General features: G+C 43.6%; 1 pseudogene; it reads right to left on the bottom strand.

The window, feature by feature from the left end:
- Positions 1 to 20,068, bottom strand: part of LOC117355007 — a 136,831-nt pseudogene that overhangs the window by 39,761 nt on the left and 77,002 nt on the right.

The raw sequence follows: 20,068 nt of genomic DNA, 5'->3' as shown, positions 1-20,068 counted from the left end.
TGAGATCCTAACAAGAACTGAAGCAGAACGAGACTTAGGGGTGATCGTCAGTGAGAACATGAAGACTGTCAATCAAGTGGAGCAAGCTTCATCCAAGGCAAGGCAAATCATAGGTTACATACGTAGGAGTTTCGTCAGCCGTAAGCCTGAAGTCATTATGCCATTGTATAAATCCATAGTGAGGCCCCACCTGGAGTACTGTGTGCAATTCTGGAGGCTGCATTACCGTAAGGATATGCTGAGACTTGAGTCGGTCCAGAGAATGGCCACCCGGATGGTCTCGGGAGTCAAGGATCTCCCGTATGAGGAACGGCTGGATAAATTACAGCTATACTCACTCGAGGAACGCAGAGAGAGGGGTGACATGATCGAGACATTCAAGTATCTCACGGGCCGCATCGAGGTGGAAGAAGATATCTTCTTTTTCAAGGGTCCTGCGGCAACAAGGGGCATCCGTGGAAAATAAGGGGTGGGAAACTGCACGGGGACACCAGGAAATTCTTTTTCACTGAAAGGGTGGTTGATCGCTGGAATAGTCTTCCACTTCAGGTTATTGAGGCCAGCAGCGTGCCTGATTTTAAAGCCAAATGGAATAGACACGTGGGATCTATTCACAGAGAAAGGTAGGTGAGGGTCTTTGGGGTGGGCAGACTAGATGGTTATCTGCCGTCTATTTCTATGTTTCTATGAAGTGGAATCCTTCTTCCTCATACCAGCGCCGCATCCATGCGTTGACTACTTGTAGCTCCGTCTGCCTCTTCTCGTCAGCCCTGGGTACTGGCAAGATCTCTGAGAATGCTACCCTCTGCGTTCTGGTCTTCAGCTTCCTTCCTAGCATCCGGAACTGGTCCTTCAGTACTTCCCTGTTGTAGTTCCTGTTGCTCATGTTGTTTGTCCCCACATGGATCACTACCGCAGTATCTTCCTCTTCCATGCTGTTGATGATCCTGTTGATGCGGCTCACTATGTCTTCTACCTTGGATCCCGGTAGGCAGGTCACCAGCCAATCCTGTCTTCCTCCCGCTATGTGGCTGTTGACTTGTCTGATGATGGAGTCCCCCACGACTATTGCTGTCCTCTCTATCTTCTCTTGCCTCTCTGGCCGCAGATCCGTGTCCCTGGTGTATGACCATCTCTCCAGCCATAGGTCCGTGTCATCTGTGCACTTCTATCTTTCAACATCCTGGCATTGGCTTGTACCGGACTCGTCTTCTTGTGGGTTCTCTCCGCTGTTAACAGAACACAGGCGGGATAGTACGCCTTAGAAGACCGGACGGAAGTTATGTGGAAGCAGATTCCGATAAAGCCGAACTACTGAATGAATACTTCTGCTCAGTCTTCACCTGTGAGGCTCCGGGACACGGTCCGCAGTTGAAGGCAACACAAAGCACAGAAGACCCGTTTCAGAATTTTGAGTTCACACCAGGTGAAGTTTACAGTGAACTGGCAAGACTCAAGGTGAACAAAGCCATGGGACCAGACAATTTGCACCCAAGAGTGCTCAGAGAATTGAGCGATGTCCTGGCGAAACCGTTGACTGAGCTATTCAATCTCTCCCTAAGTAAGGGGAAAGTTCCCCTGGACTGGAAATTAGCTATTGTCGTACCACTGCATAAAAAGGGTTGCAGGGCAGAGGCTGCGAATTATAGACCGGTGAGTCTCACAACAATAGTGTGCAAACTCATGGAAACACTAATTAAAAGCAAATTGGACACGATCTTGAGTGAAGGGAATTTTCGGGATCCCAGTCAGCATGGATTCACCATGGGTAGGTCCTGCCAATCCAATCTCATCAGCTTCTTTGACTGGGTAACAAGAAAGTTGGACTTGGGAGAGTCTTTGGACGTCGTGTACCTGGACTTCAGTAAAGCTTTTGACAGTGTCCCACACCGCAGCCTGCTAAGCAAGATGGAATCGATGGGGTTAGGAGAGACACTAACTGCATGGGTCAATGATTGGCTGAGTGGCAGACTTCTGAGGGTGGTGGTTAATGGTACCCTCTCTAAAACATCGGAGGTGACCAGTGGAGTGCCGCAGGGCTTGGTCCTGGGTCCACTCCTTTTCAACATATTCATAGGGGATCTGACTCAAGGAGTTCAAGGTAAAATAACACTATTCGCCGATGACGCCAAACTATGTAATATAGTAAGTGAATGCAGTTTACAGAATTATATGGCGCAGGACTTGCTTACATTGGAAAGTTGGTCCTCAACCTGGCAGCTAGGTTTCAATGCTAAGAAATGTAAGGTCATGCACCTCGGAAGCAGAAATCCATGCAGGACGTACTTCTTGAATGGAGAAACTTTAACTAGGACTTCAGCAGAACAAGATTTAGGAGTAATCATCAGTGCAGACATGAAAACTGCCAATCAAGTGGAGAAGGCTTCATCTAAGGCAAGGCAGATATTGGGTTGTATCAATAGAAGTTTCGTCAGCCGAAAGCCTGAAGTCATAATGCCGTTGTACAGGGCCATGGTGAGACTTCATCTGGAATACTGTGTGCAATTCTGGAGGCCACATTACAGTAAAGATGTGCGCAGAATTGAATTGGTTCAGCGGACGGCCACCAGGATGATCTCGGGGTTCAAGGGTCTCTCGTACGAAGAGAGACTGAACAAATTGCAGCTCTACACTCTCGAGGAATGTAGGGAGAGGGGAGACATGATCGAAATATTTAAGTACCTCACGGGACGTGTCGAAGTGAAAGATGATATTTTCTTTCTCAAGGGACCCTCGGCCACAAGAGGGCACCTGCTCAAACTCAGGGGCGGAAAATTTCATGGCGACACCAGAAAGTATTTCTTCACAGAGAGAGTGGTTGATCATTGGAACAAGCTTCCAGTGCAGGTGATCGAGGAAGACAGCGTGCCAGACTTTAAGAATAAATGGGATACCCATGTGGGATCCCTACGAGGGTCAAGATAAGGAAATTGGGTCATTTGGGCATAGACAGGGGGTGGGTAAGCAGAGTGGGCAGACTTGATGGGCTGTAGCCCTTTTCTGCCGTCATCTTCTATGTTTCTATGTAACTTGCCGCTGTGTCTCCCATTTCTTCCTTGTGGTGGTCCTCCAGATGATCTTCACTCTCTGTCGGTATATCTCGGCAGTTCCACTGTTGCTGGTGACTTTCCACGGCCTCTCTGTATGCCTCCTCGATGAACTTCTCCAACTTCCGGACTTCTTCCTCGATGGTATCCTCTGTCTTGACGTTCTCTGCATCCCTGTCCTCCTCCTCCACTGCTCGAAGTGCTTCCTGTTCCAGTATTCTGCCCTCCAGGAGTCTTACTTGTTTCTTCAGGCTCTCCAGTTCCCCACATCGAGTGCATACATAAGACCGCCTCCCAGAGGGAAGGTAGTCATACATATTAGAGAATGACACGGTGGCGGTTACCCGCAGCTAGCCGCGTTTAGCCGCGGGTAACCCACCGAAACGGGGAAAGAAAAATAGCAGTCGCTGCGGGGACGGGGACAAGGCCATTCACTGCCCCGTGGAGCGGTGAATGGTCTTGTCTCCGCAGTGAGGCATCAAGGATCGCGCGGTCCCCGCAGCACCTCCCCGACCGATCGATCTTAGCCAGCTCCCTCCCTTCACCTCACCTTAGTTTTCAGGCTTTCCTTTTTGGCGACCTGCACGCGCGGCTGCTCAGTGTTCAATCTTCTGCTCTGATGCAACCGGAAACAGGAAGTTGCAGCAGAGCAGAAGATTGAACACTGAGCAGCCAGCGATGGGCAGGTTCTGGCCTGGGAGGCCGACAGGTTCAGGTCAAGCGCCCCGAGGAAAATGGCCTCATTGGTGTGAGAGTGACGGGCACCCCTCCCCCATGGATCCGTCGCCCCCTCTCCAGAAGAATACCTACGCCTGGCTCATACAGCAACACCACAGCCCCCGCTTCAGGCGCTTCTTGAACCACATCGCTGACATAATGCACCTGCACGAGGGCGCCCCGAAGGAGGAGCTGGATGCGACCCCCAATAAAGGCCCTGCGCCGGCTAAAAGGAGAGGAGAGGGCAAGTCAAGGAAAGCCAGGCTGCTCATCGTCGTCGATGCTTCTGGCTGCAGTTGTGTTCAGTTGCGCATACGAAGAGAAGGGCAGCAAAGTGCAACCGAGAAGAAAGAGCACGGAAAAAGAGGGCAGGTTGGCCAAGGAGCAGCCTCATCCCGCTTCCTTGCTCTCGAGTCCAATTCAAGATGAGGCTTTTGGCCCTTTCCTTCTGCACTGGCAAGACTAGGCATGAGAAATCAGTGCTAGGAATTAGAGAATGGGGGAAATTATGGGTTTTCAAGAAGCTCTTTTGAGCTTGGGCTGGTGAAGGAAATGCTGGCACAGGAAGTAGAGGGTCCCTTCTGCTTTCTGGGGCACATTTGTAGGTAAACTTCCTTAGACAATGGCATCCCAAGCCTTCGTTCACAACCACACCGGGTGCTTTCTCCCTATCTGCTCCTCATCAACTAGCCCTGGTCTTAGCTGTGGATGATATCTCCTTCAATTTATTTATCGCACTAATACCAAAGAAGGTTCAAGGTGAGGAAGATAGATAGATAGGCCACGCAAGAGGAGCTGAAGGGTAGTAGAAAGAAACAGATGGTAAAGGAGGGAGGGAAGGGTGGTGGTGAAAAGGAATAGAACAGACATTGAAGGAGGATGAAGGAAAATGTGGAAGACAGAGTGGAGATAAGATGCTGGAAGGGAAGAAGACAGATGCCAGACTATGAGGGAGCGGAGGGAAGAAGATGGGTGCTAGACCAATTGGGGGGGAGGGGGTGAAGGGAGAGGCACAGAAACAGCAAATGGAAGACGCAGAGAGAAGACACACAGTGGATGGAAGGAATTGAATGAGAAGATGTGGAAAGCAGAAACCAGACAACAAAGGTAGAAAAAAAAAAAAAATTATATTTATTTATTTATTTTTTTGCTTTAGGATAAAGTAGTATATTAGTTGTGTTGATAAAAATTTATAAACAAAGCCCTGCCAGCTTAACATCTCTTTCTCTAGTTCAGCAGCAGGAACTTTGATTTATAAGAAAGGAATAAGCTAAATATTACAGTACTAAGGCTTATATGGATGCAGCGGGGATGGTGATGGGGCGGTGAAAGGGATGGCGGTGACGGGGCGGTGCAGAGGATGGTGGGCCGGGGATGAGGCGGTGACGGGGACAGATTTTTTTCCCCGTGTCATTCTCTAATACATATGGCAGACAGTGCAGAAAAGTGGTTAGCTCAACTTCCTACTTCTGTCTGCTGCTTCCATTACTGCCCACTTGCTGGTCTGCTGTGGTTGTCCTCTGTGTCTGTTGTGGCTGTCTTCTGTTACTGCCCTGGCTTTCCTGTGCGTCTGCTATGGCTTCCCTCTTTGACTGCTGCAGTTGTTCTGCTTTTTGTGCAGTGAACAGTTGAGCGCCTTTGGCTCTGCCCCTTTTAAGGCGGAGCTCCAAGGTCCAATGGGTGGGAGAAGCTACCTCTCACCGCTGCCTCACTCTCCTTCTCCTCTGTCCGCTCCTGGCTACTCCTCCTTTCCTCTCTCCTGCCTCCCGACTCTCTCTCCTGCCTCTCAACGCTCTGCTGTTGCTAGCCTGGCTCTCAGGGCAAGCTGGAAGCAATCGCCATTGGCTCCGCCCCATGTAATTAAACTTTGGAATGCGTTGCCAGAGAATGTGGTGAAATCAATTAGCTAGAGTTGAAAGTTGAGTGAATCTTTTATTACGCTCAATACATGTACATGTTTGTACCCTGTGTGGATCATTTTGTGTCTTTTTACAGCTGAAAGCCAAGTGAAGCTTTTATTATACTCAGTACAGTAAAACCTTGGATTGTTGGTAACTTGGTGTGCGAGACAAGCAAAACGTTTTATTAATTTTTAACTTAATAAACAAGCGAGGTCTTGTAATACAGGTATGTACAGTATATGCGCGTCACGTCATCACAACTGAGTCGGTTCTCTCTCTGACGCTGCGGGAGTGTTGTGACTGTCTAAACGAGAGGTCTTGCAATACAAGTATGTACAGTATTTTGTATTAAAGTTTTTGGGTTGTGGAATGAATTGGAGTTTCCATTATCTCTTATGGGGAAATTTGCTTTGATATACGAGTGTTTTGGATTACAAATTATGCTCGCAAACCAAGGTTTGTGTCCTGTGTGGATCATTTTAGAAAAGTGAAGCTTTTATTACACTCGGTACATGTAAATGGTTTGCACCCTGTGTGGCTCAATTGGTGACTTTTTTGAAAGCCAAGTGAAGTATTTATTACAGTCAGTAGAAGTAGATGGTTTCATATTTTTATGATCCCTTTTGTGCAGTTGAAGTTCTTTTTTGTGGGGTTTTTCCTTTCCTCTTACCATGGTGGAATTTAGAAGTCACTTTATCACTGTTTTTAATTTGGAAGGGTCCCTCTGCTAGGTGTCTCTGGTCCTCAGGGATGTAACCCAGATCCCTGTCATTTCTCTCACACTTACTGACTCCATCCCTTGAGACATCTGTAGGGTCTCTGTTTCTTTGATTCCTGCTTGTAATTCTTTGTGTTAATCTTCTCAGTTCCCTGGGAAAAATTCTCACAGACATTTTCTGACTGTGTTTGGACACATATGACTGTTCTATATGGTTCAGGAAAAGTACACCTTAAATCGAAATCAAGATATAAAATAAAAAGGATGCACCACCCAGAAACCGAACTCAACCCTCATAAGCGGTGAGGTTGCACAAAGAACCACATTTTATTTTATTTTTAATATAATTCTTTTTTAAAATATGTTTTATTGAGTTTTTGAAAATTATACAAGCCAACAAAAAGAAGCTTAACAAAGTCATTATAAATGTGAATAAACATCAAACATCTCTCCATCATACATAAAAGGTAGATCAATAGAGAGAAAGTTAAAGAAAATAGCTGCAAGTCAAGTAAGTAAGACCAAGGCGAATGGTAGAGGTGTGATGGTGGGAGGCCGTCTCTTTTTCCTTTGGCAGCTTGTTCATAGTTCTTATATAGGCAGATTGAATTCCAGCAAAAAGTGTAATTCAGAAACTGAGCAGACTTCCAGTTTTTTACAACATGTAGGATACCAATGGCAATCAGGACGTCCACCAATTTTGATGGGCAGTCCGACTCGGCAAAGCCTGGCTGTTGTGAGCGGAGAATTATCACATCAAAGGATACTTCTGCAGGGCAATTTGTAATATCTTTGATGGTTCTCCAAATTTGAATCCAAAAAGGTTGGATAGTGGTGCATTGGAAAAGTATATGAGCTAAGGAGCCTTCCTTTGACTTACAATGCCAACAAGTGGCACTTGATCTTAATTTCACTTTCCACATGTGATATGACTTGTTCATTACCAGATCTAAGGGCCTTTACTCTATCCTTATCCTTCTTCACCTGTCTGCGGCCTTTGATACTGTAAATCACAGCTTAGTCCTTGATAGGCTGTCCTTGTTTGGAATCCGTGATTCTGTCCTCTCCTGGTTTGCCTCCTACCTTTCCCAACGCACCTTTAGGGTATGTGTTCCTGGGTCCTCTTCTGCTGTTACCCCACTAGCGGTTGGTGTACTCCAGGGTTCTGTCTTAGGACCTCTTCTCTTCTCTCTCTATACCTCTTCCCTCAGTGCCCTGATCTCCTCCTATGGCTTCCAGTATCACCTTTATGCTGATGACTCCCAGATCTACCTCTCTACACCTGAAATTTCACCTAAAGTCCAAGAAAGAGTCTCTGTTTGTTTGGCTGACATTGCTGCCTGGATGTCCTGCCGTCATCTGAATCTAAATATGTCCAAGACTGAGATGCTCCTCTTTCCTCCTAAACCCTCTGCTCCTCCTCCTCATTTCTCCATCTCTGTAAATAATACTGTCATTGTTCCAGTCTCCTCTGCTCACAACCTTGAAGTAGTCAATTCTGACCTCTCATTTTCTATGTATATCCAACAAGCTGCTAAGACCTGTCGCTTCTATCTCTTCAATATAGCCAAAATTCGCCCCTACCTCTGAGCACCCTATCCAGACCCTTGTCCAAGCTCTCGTAACTTCACACTTAGATTACTGCAATCTACTCCTAACTGGTATCCTTCAGTGTCGCCTCTTTCCCTTACAATCTGTGCAAAACTCTGCTGCGCGACTCATCTTCTACCAATCTCGCTACGCTCATGTCATCCCTCTCCTTAAGTCAGTCACTTCACTGGCTCCTAATTTGCCATCGCATACAATTCAAGATCTTATTGCTGACCTACAAGTGTGTTCATTCTTCAGCCCTTCAATATCACTTCTCGCTTCTCTCTCCTTATACACCTCCCAGAGAACTCCGTTCCTCAGATAAGTCACCCTTCTCCTCCACTGCCAATTCAAGACTTCGTTCCTTTTATCTCGCTGTCCCCTATGCCTGGAATTACCCGAGTTTGTCCGTCAAGCCCCACCATCAACGCAGGTGCCATAATGTGGTAAAAGAGGCCAAAAGAGACTATGAAGAAAAAATAGCCAAGGAGGCAAAAAACGTCAAGCCGTTCTTTCGATATATTAAGGGGAAACGACCCGCGAAGGAATCGGTGGGACCGCTGGATTACCATGGAATAAAGGGAGTGCTAAAGGAGGACAAAGCAATTGCCGATAAACTGAACACATTTTTTGCGTCTGTATTTACCGAAGAGGATATACACAGCATATCGGAACCCATCAGGCTATATGCTGGAAACGAAGACAAGCAACTGACCGGGTTGACGGTCAGTCTAGAAGAGGTATGCAGGCAGATCGATAGGCTTAAGAACGATAAATCCCCGGGACTGGATGGCATCCATTTGAGAGTCATCAAGGAACTGAAAGGGACTATAGCTGAACTGCTTCAACTAATAGCCAATCTGTCAATCAAATCAGGAAAAATTCTGGAAGATTGGAAGGTGGCAAATGTTATGCCGATCTTCAAAAATGGTTTGAGGGGAGATCTGGGAAACTACAGACTGGTGAGTCTGACCTCAGTACTGGGAAAGATGGTAGAGGTGCTGATAAAGGACCGCATCATTGATCACTTTGACGAACACGGTCTGATGAGAACCAGCCAGCACGGTTTCAGCAAAGGCAGATTTTGTTTGACGAACATGCTGCACTATTTCGAGGGAGTAAACAGGCAGATAGACAAGGGCGACCCAGTCGACACTGTATATCTTGATTTTCAGAAGGCATTCAACAAAGTTCCACATGAACGACTACTTCAAAAAATTGTGAGCCATGGAATTGAGGGTGAAATATTCACGTGGATTAAAAACTGGCTAGAACATAGGAAACAGAGAATGGGAGTAAATGGACAATACTCGTACTGGAAGAGCATCACCAATAGGGTGCCACAGGGCTCGGTACTTGGACCCATGCTCTTCAATATCTTTAAAAATGATATGGACATTAGTACGACGAGTGAGGTTAATTAAATTTGCGGAAGATACAAAGTTATTCAAAGTAGTGAAGACACAGGGGGATTGCGAGGATCTGCAATGTGACATAATCAAGCTCGAGAAATGGGCATCGACATGGCAAATGAGGTTCAACATGGATAAGTGTACAGTGATGCATGTCGGTAACAAAAATCTCATGCACAAATACAGGATGTCCGGGGCAGTACTTGGAAAGACCACCCAGGAAAGAGACTTGGGAGTTCTGATCAACAAGTCAATGAAGCCTTCCATGCAATGTGTGACGGTGGCAGTGAAAAGGGCAAACAGAATGCGCGAAATGATTATGATGGGGATCACAAAAGATCGGATAAGGTTATCATGCTGCTGTAGCAGGCCATGGTGCGCCCTCACCTGGAGTACTGTATCTAGCACTGGTCGCCATACATGAAGAAGGAGACAGTACTACTCGAAAGGGTCCAGAGAAGAGCGACTAAAATGGTTAAGGGGCTAGAGGAGTTGCCATATAGTGAGTAAACTATTTTGAAAGGGACTGTTTTCTTACTCTTTGTGCTCTGTACAGTGCTGTGTATGTCTGGTAGTGCTATATAAATAATTAATAGTAGTAGTAGTTCAAGCTTTGATAAACGCAATGTTGTAGGGAATTATTGAGAGTAAATGTTCAATTAGCGGAATCATTGGCGGGAGCTCGTGTCTCAAGCCTCCATGCTGCTTGGGTTCTCTAGTGCCCCCAATTATGCTGTTTTAAATTTGATTGGGGATTAAAGCTTTTACCACATTCTGGACATGTAAATGGCTTCGCACTCTCATGGATCCTCTAAAGTCATTATAAAGCTGTATAATATTTCTCTCTCTCATGAGTTATTTTGTGTATTTTTAGATAATCACAGCTTTTATACATAATTGTTTTCCAGTTTGAATTGCTGAACTGTTAAAGGTCTATATTCAGCAGTGAGCACTGTCTAAAATCTATTTCTATGAGGCTCATCCCCTCTTCACATCTAAGAAAGTACAGTCTAGACATACACTAAAAGTCAAACATACCAAAGCTATATAAAAGAGCAGGAAATGCCAATATTTTCTCTCAGAAATCTCTGCTTGACAGTTGCTCTTTCCGCCACTCCTGGATATTCATATACACCTTTTTTCTATACCTATCTTCTTGTATCTCTTTAATGTGATTTTCATTTAGGTTTTTACCACATTCTGAACAGTATATGGTTTTACTCCAGTATGAAGCCTCTTGTGCGCATTTAAATTTGACTGCCGAGTAAAGCTTTTACCACATTCTGAACAGGTATAGGGTTTCTCTCCTGTATGACTCATTTTGTGTAGTTTTAAAGATGACTGCTCATTAAAGCTTCTACCACATTCTAAACAGGTATAGGGTTTCTCTCCAGTATGAATCCTCTCATGTTTTTTAAAGTCTGAATGGTACCTAAAGCTTTTACCACATTCAGAACAGATATATGGTTTCTCTCCAGTATGAATCCTCTCATGGTTTTTTAAATCTGAATTGTACATAAAGCTTTTACCACATTCAGAACAGGTATATGGTTTCTCTCCAGTATGAATCCTCTCATGTTTTTTTAAATCTGAATGCTGCATAAAGCTTTTATCACATTCTGAACAGGTATATGGTTTCTTTCCAGTATGAATCGTCTTGTGAACATTTAAACTTGATTGTTGTGTAAAGCTTTTCCCACATTCTGAACAGATATATGGTTTCTCTATAATATGAATCATTTTGTGCCTTTTTAAACTTGAAAGATGACTGAATCTTTTACCGCATTCTAAACAGGTATATGGTTTCTTTCCAGTATGAATCGTCTTGTGAACATTTAAACTTGATTGTTTAGATCCAAAGACTTCCTGGGACGATAGGAGTCGGAATCAAGATGGCGTCGGAGTGAGTCGAGCTACCAAGTGGCTCCTGCTCTGTTTGGCATTTTTTTCAATTTTTCAACTTTTTCTTATAGAAATTTACCTGCTATGCCTAAGCGCAGGGGTAAGCAGAGGAGTGCGCTTCCTGCCTCCTCTTCCACTTCACTGACTCGGCAAACGGCAATAACAACTTATGTCGTCCCAGTTGGAGAGGGCGCATCCGCTGACCGAGGAGGGCAGACCTCGGTCTTGGAAGGCGACGTTTCGCTTAGCCCCTTTGGGCCCGGAGTTCCTCCGCGTCCCGGGATGATGTCGGGGACGCCCTCAGACGCACAGGAAGCGCCGGAATTGATGTCTCCGGCGGCGCTGCAGGTCTCACCCCTGACCCCGGATGGAAATCACAGCTTGCTGACTTCCTTACAGTCAGCATTGGAAACCGGAGGACCTGAAAGTCAGCGGGAAGCGGGGAAGGTGGAGATGGATCCTATGGTGGAGTCCCCCGGAATAGCTACCCCTGCTCCCCTGATTAAACCAGCGGTGATTGACATGGAGGCATTATGGAGCGCTATGGAGACTTTACATAAGGTATGCTCCCAAATTGTACTTTCCACACAAAATACTAATACTAAATTTAAAACTTTTGAAGAGAAACTCCAGCAACAGTCTCTTAGAATGGATAAATTGGAGAAATCTGTGGCAGATGGGAAGATTACTACTAATTTACAACTTAAGGAGAAAGCTTTACTTGCTAGGAAAATTGAAAATTTGGAAAATGCTAATAGGAACCTAAATTTGAGACTTTTAAATTTTCCTGTTTCCAAGTTTCAATCTCCTAGGGATTTATTTCATTCTTTTTTGAATACTGTTTTGAAATTTCCTGAAAATAACATGCCACCATTACAAAAGATATATTACTTAAATTTACCAAAGGAGGATAAAGATAAAGGGAACGCTATACCGGGAGAATTGGATCTCACTGGTATGCTGGAGACATCGCAAGAAGATTTAATGACTAGAGCTACTTTATTGGTAACTTTTGTCTTTCTTCAAGATAAAGAATCAATTCTTCGTCTATTCTATAGGACTGAAAAGGTGGAATTTCATGGATTCAAAATTTCTATATTTCCTGATGTATCTAAGTGGACACAAGCCAGACGTAAGAAGTTTTTGGCTTGTCGTCAGTCTGTTTTGAGTTTAGGGGCAACTTTTCAATTACGTTTCCCCTGTAAATGTTGCATTACTTATCAGAGTAATAGATATATTTTTTATGAACCCGATCAATTGCAGTTTTTTCTTGAAGGTAAAGTAACCACAAGAATTCCAGATACCTCCATGGAATCTACCTAGTAGGCCATTAGTTAAATAACTCCAACTGCACTCTGTTATTTGTATTGTATTAATTTAGTTTATTTCTTGAAACCAACTACCCTTGGAAGTGATTGATTCCTTCTCCTCTCAGATTGTGGACTTTACTCATAGTTACTATGTGGCATTATTTTATAATTAATAATTGTTTTTCTTATTGGATTGTTATATTTCCTTCAAGCACTGATTGACATGTTAATTTGTAAAAGTATAAATAAATAAAAAAAAAAAAAAAAAAAAGACTTCCTGGGACAGCATATTCAGATTTTTCCTGATGTCTCTAGAGAGACTCAAAAAAGAAGGAAAGAATTTTTAATTCTAAAACCTGGTGTGACTCAAATAGGGGGTATTTTCTTTTTGAGATATCCATGTAAATGTGTAGTTAGATATCTATCATTGAAGTATATATTTACAGAGCCATCTCAACTGATTAGCTTTCTCTCAATGAAACGCCTAGAAAAAGGAATAACAACAACGTCCATGGAAAGTTAGTTTCCTGCACTTTAGTCAGATAAGGATTTTTCCTAATTAATTAATTTGAATTATATATGTTCTACTCTTAATTATGGATCCAATAAAATTGAGGACTAGTGTGAGATTAGCTAGATTAGTATTTCCTTGTAGTAATATTAATTTTGCAATTTTAGTTTAATATGTTGTTTGATCTCACTTTACTGTACAAGATGTATACGCTTGAAAATATTGTAAAATTTTATAAATAAATAAAAAAAAAAAAAAAAAAAAACTTGATTGTTGTGTAAAGCTTTTCCCACATTCTGAACAGGTATATGGTTTCTCTCCAGTATGAATGCTCTTGTGAACATTTAAATGTGATTGCTTATTAAAGCTTCTACCACATTCAGAACAGGTATATGGTTTCTCTCCAGTATGAATCCTCTCATGTTTTTTTAAATCTGAATGGTACATAAAGCTTTTACCACATTCTGGACATGTAAATGGCTTCTCACTCTCGTGGATCCTCTAAAGTCATTATAAAGCTGTATAATATTTCTCTCTCTCATGGATTATTTTGTGTATTTTTAGATAATCATAGCTTTTATACATAATTGTTTTCCAGTTTGAATTGCTGAACTGTTATAGGTCAATATTCAGCAGTGAGCACTGTCTAAAATCTATTTCTATGAGGCTCATCCCCTCTTCACATCTAAGAAAGTACAGTCTAGGCATACACTAAAAGTCAAAGATACCAAAGCTATATAAGAGAGCAGGAAATGCCAATATTTTCTCTCAGAAATCTCTGCTTGACAGTTGCTCTTTCCGCCACTCCTGGATATTCGTATACACCTTTTTTCTATACCTCCTGTCTGATCTTCTCGTATCTCTTTAATGTGATTTTCATTTAGGTTTTTACCACATTCTGAACAGTATATGGTTTTACTCCAGTATGAAGCCTCTTGTGCATATTTAAAGATGACTGCTGAGTAAAGCTTTTACCACATTCTGAACAGGTATAGGGTTTCTCTCCAGTATGAATTCTCTTGTGTGTTCTTAAATGTGATTGTTGATTAAAGCTTTTATCACATTCTGAACAGGTATATGGTTTCTCTCCAGTATGAATCCTCTCGTGTTTTATTAAATTTGATTGCCAATTAAAGCTTTTACCACATTCAGAACAGGTATATGGTTTCTCTCCAGTATGAATCCTGTCATGAACTTTTAAAGTTGATTGTTGATTAAAGCTTCTACCACATTCTAAACTGGTATATGGTTTCTCTCCAGTATGAATCCTTTGGTGAACATTTAAATTTGATTGCTGATTAAAGCTTTTATAACATTCTGAACAGTTATATGGTTTCTCTCCAGTATGAATCCTCATGTGCTTTCTTAAATGTGCTTGCTGATTAAAGCTTCTACCACATTCAAAACAGGTATATGGTTTCTCTCCAGTATGGATCCTCTTGTGCTTTCCTAAATTTGACTGCACACTAAAGCTTCTACCACATTCAGAACAGGTATATGGTTTCTCTCCAGTATGAATCCTCTCATGAACATTTAAAGCTGATTGTTGATTAAAGCTACTACCACATTCTGAACAGGTATATGGTTTCTCTCCAGTATGAATCGTATTGTGCTTTTTTAACTTTGACTGTGCACTAAAGCTCCTACCACATTCTGAAGAGGTATATGGTTTCTCTCCAGTATGAATCCTCTTGTGCTTTCTTAAATGTGATTGCCGATTAAAGCTTCTACCACATTCAGAACAGGTATACGGTTTCTCTCCAGTATGAATCCTCTTGTGAACATTGAAATTTGATTGCTGATTAAAGCATCTACCACATTCTGAACAGGTATACGGTTTCTCTCCGGTATGAATCCTCTTGTGAACATTTAAATTTGATTGCTGATTAAAGCTTTTACCACATTCTGAACAAGTATATGGTTTCTCTCCAGTATGAATCCTCTTGTGCTTTCTTAAATTTGACTGTACACTAAAGCTCCTACCACATTCTGAAGAGGTATATGGTTTCTCTCCAGTATGAATCCTCTTGTGCTCTCTTAAATGTGATTGCCGATTAAAGCTTCTACCACATTCAGAACACATATATGGTTTCTCTCCACTATGAATCCTCTTGTGAACATTTAAATTTGATTGCTGATTAAAGCTTCTACCACATTCTGAACAGATACACGGTTTCTCTCCACTATGAATCCTCTTGTGAACATTTAAATTTGATTGCTGATTAAAGCTTTTACCACATTCTGAACAGACATATGGTTTCTCTCCAGTATGAATCCTCTTCTGAGTTTTTAAACCTGACGGATGACTATATCTTTTACCATATTCTGTACAGTTATACAGTCTCTTTCTGGTATGATTCCTCTCATGTCTTCTTAAACTTGATTGATGATTAAAACTTTTGCCACATTCTGGACTTGTGAATGGCCTCTCACTCTCATGGATCCTCTGAAGACAGATTAAACCTGTTTGATGATATAAAGGTTTTTTTAAAATCATAGTATAAAAATGTAGAATGTTTCTCTCCCATTTGGCCTATTTTGTGCATTCTTAGATTTGATAAAGCTTTTCTTAAGTGATTAATTTTACTCCTGCTTGTATTAACCATTTAATTGGCAGATGGAGAAAAGTGTTTTTTACATAGCTTGATGTTGAATGAGAGCAACAATGCCAAATAAAGGGTTAATTGTTATGGCTCAATATTCAGCTGGGGGCACTGAGCATTTTCTATAAATCTAATAACTGCTAACTACATTAGTCCCAGATTGTCAATTCGGGACCATATCTGGGCACTGGCCTAAAAAATCTGGTTCATTGGTGATGGCTGGAAGTTGTATGGATAAGGCTGGTATTCAGTGCACTTCCCACATAGCCAACCGGACACAGGGCTGGTATTTAAGTGATCTTAATTGCCCAGTTAACAATGTGGGTAGCAGCAATGAAGGTCATAACATAACAACCTGCTTCTAAACCGCTGTACCATAAAGCTCTATGCGGTTTACAAAAGCAAAAGTAGTTCCAGTTGGATGAAATGTCTTAGTTGCCTAAATACTTAGTAAACAGATACATTTTTTAATGTCTCCTAAATTCATGATAAGAGATTTAGGTTTTTGTCCCAAGATGCTGCCTGATAGGATAAAAAACGATGAATTTAGATCCTTTAATGGAAGGAAAAGTGAAATTTGCATATGAACATCTAGTACAGAGGTCTAGAGCCGTATTCCAGTCGGGTTTTCAGGATTTCCCCAATGAATATGCATGAGATCTATGTGCATGCACTGCTTTCAATGCATACTCATTGGGGGAATCCTGAAAACCCGACTGGAATACAGCTCTCGAGGACTGGAGTTCCCTACCCCTGGTCTAGTATGTTTACTATTGTCGAATGAGAACATATTCATAAGCCCGAAGGTAGTTTTATAGCAAATTTAAACTTAACCTGGGCCTCTACTGGCTGCCAATGCAATTTACGAACAGGAGTAACATGGTCAAACTTTTTCAACTTAAAAATAAGTCTGACCGTTGCATATGTAATTTCTGCATATTTTTTCTGAATGCCCATCAGACAGACAATTTTGCAATTAGAGAATGACACGGGGAAAAATTTGTCTCTGCCCCGTCCCCATAAACCATCTGATCCTATCCGCACAAGCCTCAGTTTTAAACTGAACTTATTTTATTAAAGTATAAAAAGAAACAATATTCTGTACAATTGTCCTTTTATAAATCAAAGTTCTGACTGCCGAACTAGAGGAAGAGATGTTCAGCTGGCAGGGCTTTGTTTATAAATGTTTATTAACACAGCTAATATACTACTTTGTCCTACCTAAAGCAAAAAAAAATAAAAAGAAAAGAAATACCATATTTTTCACTCCATAAGATGCATTTTTTCCGCCTCCAAAAAGGGGGTGGAAAAGTAGGAGCGTCTTATGCAGAGAATATACCAAACAACAGCTCTGAACCAGACAACAGATCTGCCTCTTTCTCTCTCCCTTCCCTCCATCCCTCCCTCTTCACTTCCCCACGAGCCTCCCTGGGTCAGCTCAGTCATGCAGTGCCATGTCTCTTTCCCTTTCCTCCATAACCCCCCTGCTTTCCAGCGAGTGTGCATAGCCTGAGAACCGCTGCAAGCCTCCCCGGGTCAGCTCAGTCACGCGGTGCCATCAGCTTCCGTGTTTCTCTCCCTTCTCTCGGGTCAGTGCAGTTGCGCGCAACCCGAGAGCCACTGCAAACCTCCCTGGGTCAGCTCAGTCGTGCGCAACCTGAGAGCCACTGCGAATCTCCCCGGGTCAGCTTAGTCGCACGGTGCCATCAGCTTCCGTGTCTCTCTCCCTTCCTTCCATAACCCCCCATGCTTCCCAGCGAGTGTGCATAGCCCGAGAGCCACTGCAAGCCTCCCCGGGTCAGCTCAGTCATGCGGTGCCGTCAGCTTCCGTGTTTCTCTCCCTTCCCTCGGGTCAGCTCAGTCGTGCACAATCTGAGAGCCACTGCAAACCTCCTTGGGTCAGCTCAGTCGCACGGTGCCGTCAGCTTCCATGTCTCTCTCCCTTCCCTCCACCCCACCCTCGCTCTTCCTAGCGAATGCGCGCTGCCCGAGAACAGCTGTGAGCCTCCCCAGGTTAGCTCAGTTGTATGTTTGTGCGTTTATGCCTATAATTGCTGCAGCTCGTGGGGGAGAACAGCTCCAGGAAATCTTGTCCAATAACTGTCCTCCTGGAGCTGAGAAATTTTCTCCGGGTTTTCTTGGGGGGGGGGGGGGTTGTTCTTTTTGGAAACCTGAGGGGAGGGGATCTACTGGCAATGTGCATGTGTGGGGGCCCTGTCCTATCCACTCCAACCTACTTTCTCTGCTCCTGTGGAAGGGGAGGGTACAGGAGTGCTGCTAAGTGAGGTTTGTTTTCAGGACTCTTGTAGTAGACATGTATTATTTTATTTATTTAACAAAACTTTTTATATTTATATTACAATCACATTAACAAAGAAATAGATGCACATCACTATATAACCGAATATACTGATTATCCACATCATTATATACGGTACTAGCTCACATTTTGGGAAGCTTAAGAAAGGATTTGTTGGATTTGTATATTTGACTAGAACCTCTCAAGTACAGAGCGGTGCCGTCAGCTATTGTTAGCCGTGCATCCTCATTGCAACCCCACGGGGAAGCTGCGAGCGGGCATGCTGAGGAGAAGCACTGCGTGCCCCCATTATTCCTGCTGCCCAGACAGGAGTAGAAAGGGATGCAAGTGAAAGGCGGCAGCTGCTTGTCAGAGGATCCACTGAGTCTCTCATAGAACTATCTCTTCGGCTTTGGATTTTGGCTCTGGACTTTTGCTCCAGGTAAATATTTCTTTATTATGGTCAACACCTTTGGGGATTGTCCTCACAATCAGTATAGTACAGGCATCAGATTCTTGGAAAAGATAAATGCATATGTACAGGAAACTGAGCACAACAAGGGAATTGTATAATAGGTGAAAATTGTTTTGTTTCACTTGTGCTGGATCTATTTTTTTTTCATTTGTTTTATTCTACAAGAGTCTCTCTTGGCATGGGATTTTGGCCTGGTACTGTATATATTAGTACACAATTTGATTCACAATGCTTTTTTTCTTGTTTTCCTACTTACTCTACATCTAGGGTGCGTCTTATGGTCAGGTACATCTTATGGAGCGAAAAATACGTATAAATTTTTTCTACCTTTCTTGTCTGGTTTCTGGTTTCCTCATCTTCTTGTCATTCTCTTCCTTCCATCCACTGTCTGTCTTCTCTCTGTCCCTTCCATATGGTATCTGCTCTATTACTGTGCCTCTTCCATCTCTCCCCCTCCCCACACCATTGGTCTGGCACACATCTTCTTCTCTCCACTCCCCCTATAGTATGGCATCTTCCCATCTTTCCTTCCCTCCCCCAGGTAGTTTTTAGCATCTTTCTCCTCCTTTCCTCCCCTCAGTTCTGGCAGCTGTCTCCCCAATCCAGCATGTGTCCTTTTTTCTTTATTCCCTCTTCCATTCCTCCCTCCCCTCCCCACTTTCCTTCAGCATCTTTTCTCCTCTCTCAGGAAGGTTTGTGGGCCAGCGCCTGGACCTTCCTTTTGTTTAGTTGCAGTGAGCGGCAGAGAACTGGGGGGAAGAGGGATTGAAGCGCAGTAGGCTTTGGCGGGTAGCAAGCAGCAGCGGGGACCGGAACAGGGAGGTGGACAGGCTTTGGCGATGGAGGGAGGCAGGCAGGCTGGCTTTAGCGCAGCAGGGAAGGAGGGAGGGAAGTAGGTTGGCTGGTTTTAGGGGAGGGGATGGGACAAAGGCTGGAAGGCAGTGAGGGGGACCAAGGTACAAAGGAGAACTGACACAGGATCTGGGGACACCAAGGACGTAGCAAGGGGCACTAAGGACAGGAAGGAGGCACTAAGGACATAGGAAGGAGTACAGGAGGCACTAAGGACATAGGAAAGGGCACTAAGGGCATGGGAAGGAAGCACTGGGGGCACTAAAGACATGGGAAGAAGGCACTTGGGCACTAAGGACATAGAAAGGGGCACTAAGGATATATAAAGGGGCATTAAGAACATGGGAAGAAGGCACTGGGGGCACTAAGGACATAGGAAGGAGGCACTGGAATCACTAAGGACATAGGAAGGAGGCACTAAGGACATAAAGCACAGTTACTTACCGTAACAGTTGTTATCCAGGGACAGCAGGCAGATATTCCCACACATGGGTGACGTCACCGACGGAGCCCCGCAGCGGACAGCCTCGAAAGCAAACTTGCTTGAAGATCTCGAACTTTCGAGTGCTGCACCGCGCCTGCGCGCGTGCCTTCCCGCCCGAACTAGGGGGCGCATCTCCTGAGAGGATCCTCAGTTCAGATACCTAGCCAAGAAGCCAACCAGGGGAGGTGGGAGGGTTGTGGGAATATCTGCCTGCTGTCCCTGGATAACAACTGTTACGGTAAGTAAC

Source organism: Geotrypetes seraphini, chromosome 2, assembly GCF_902459505.1.
Source record: "Geotrypetes seraphini chromosome 2, aGeoSer1.1, whole genome shotgun sequence".
Classification (NCBI taxonomy): Eukaryota; Metazoa; Chordata; class Amphibia; order Gymnophiona; family Dermophiidae; genus Geotrypetes; species Geotrypetes seraphini.
The sequence above is the reverse complement of the archived record's forward strand: the minus strand, read 5'-3'. Positions and strand labels throughout refer to the sequence as shown.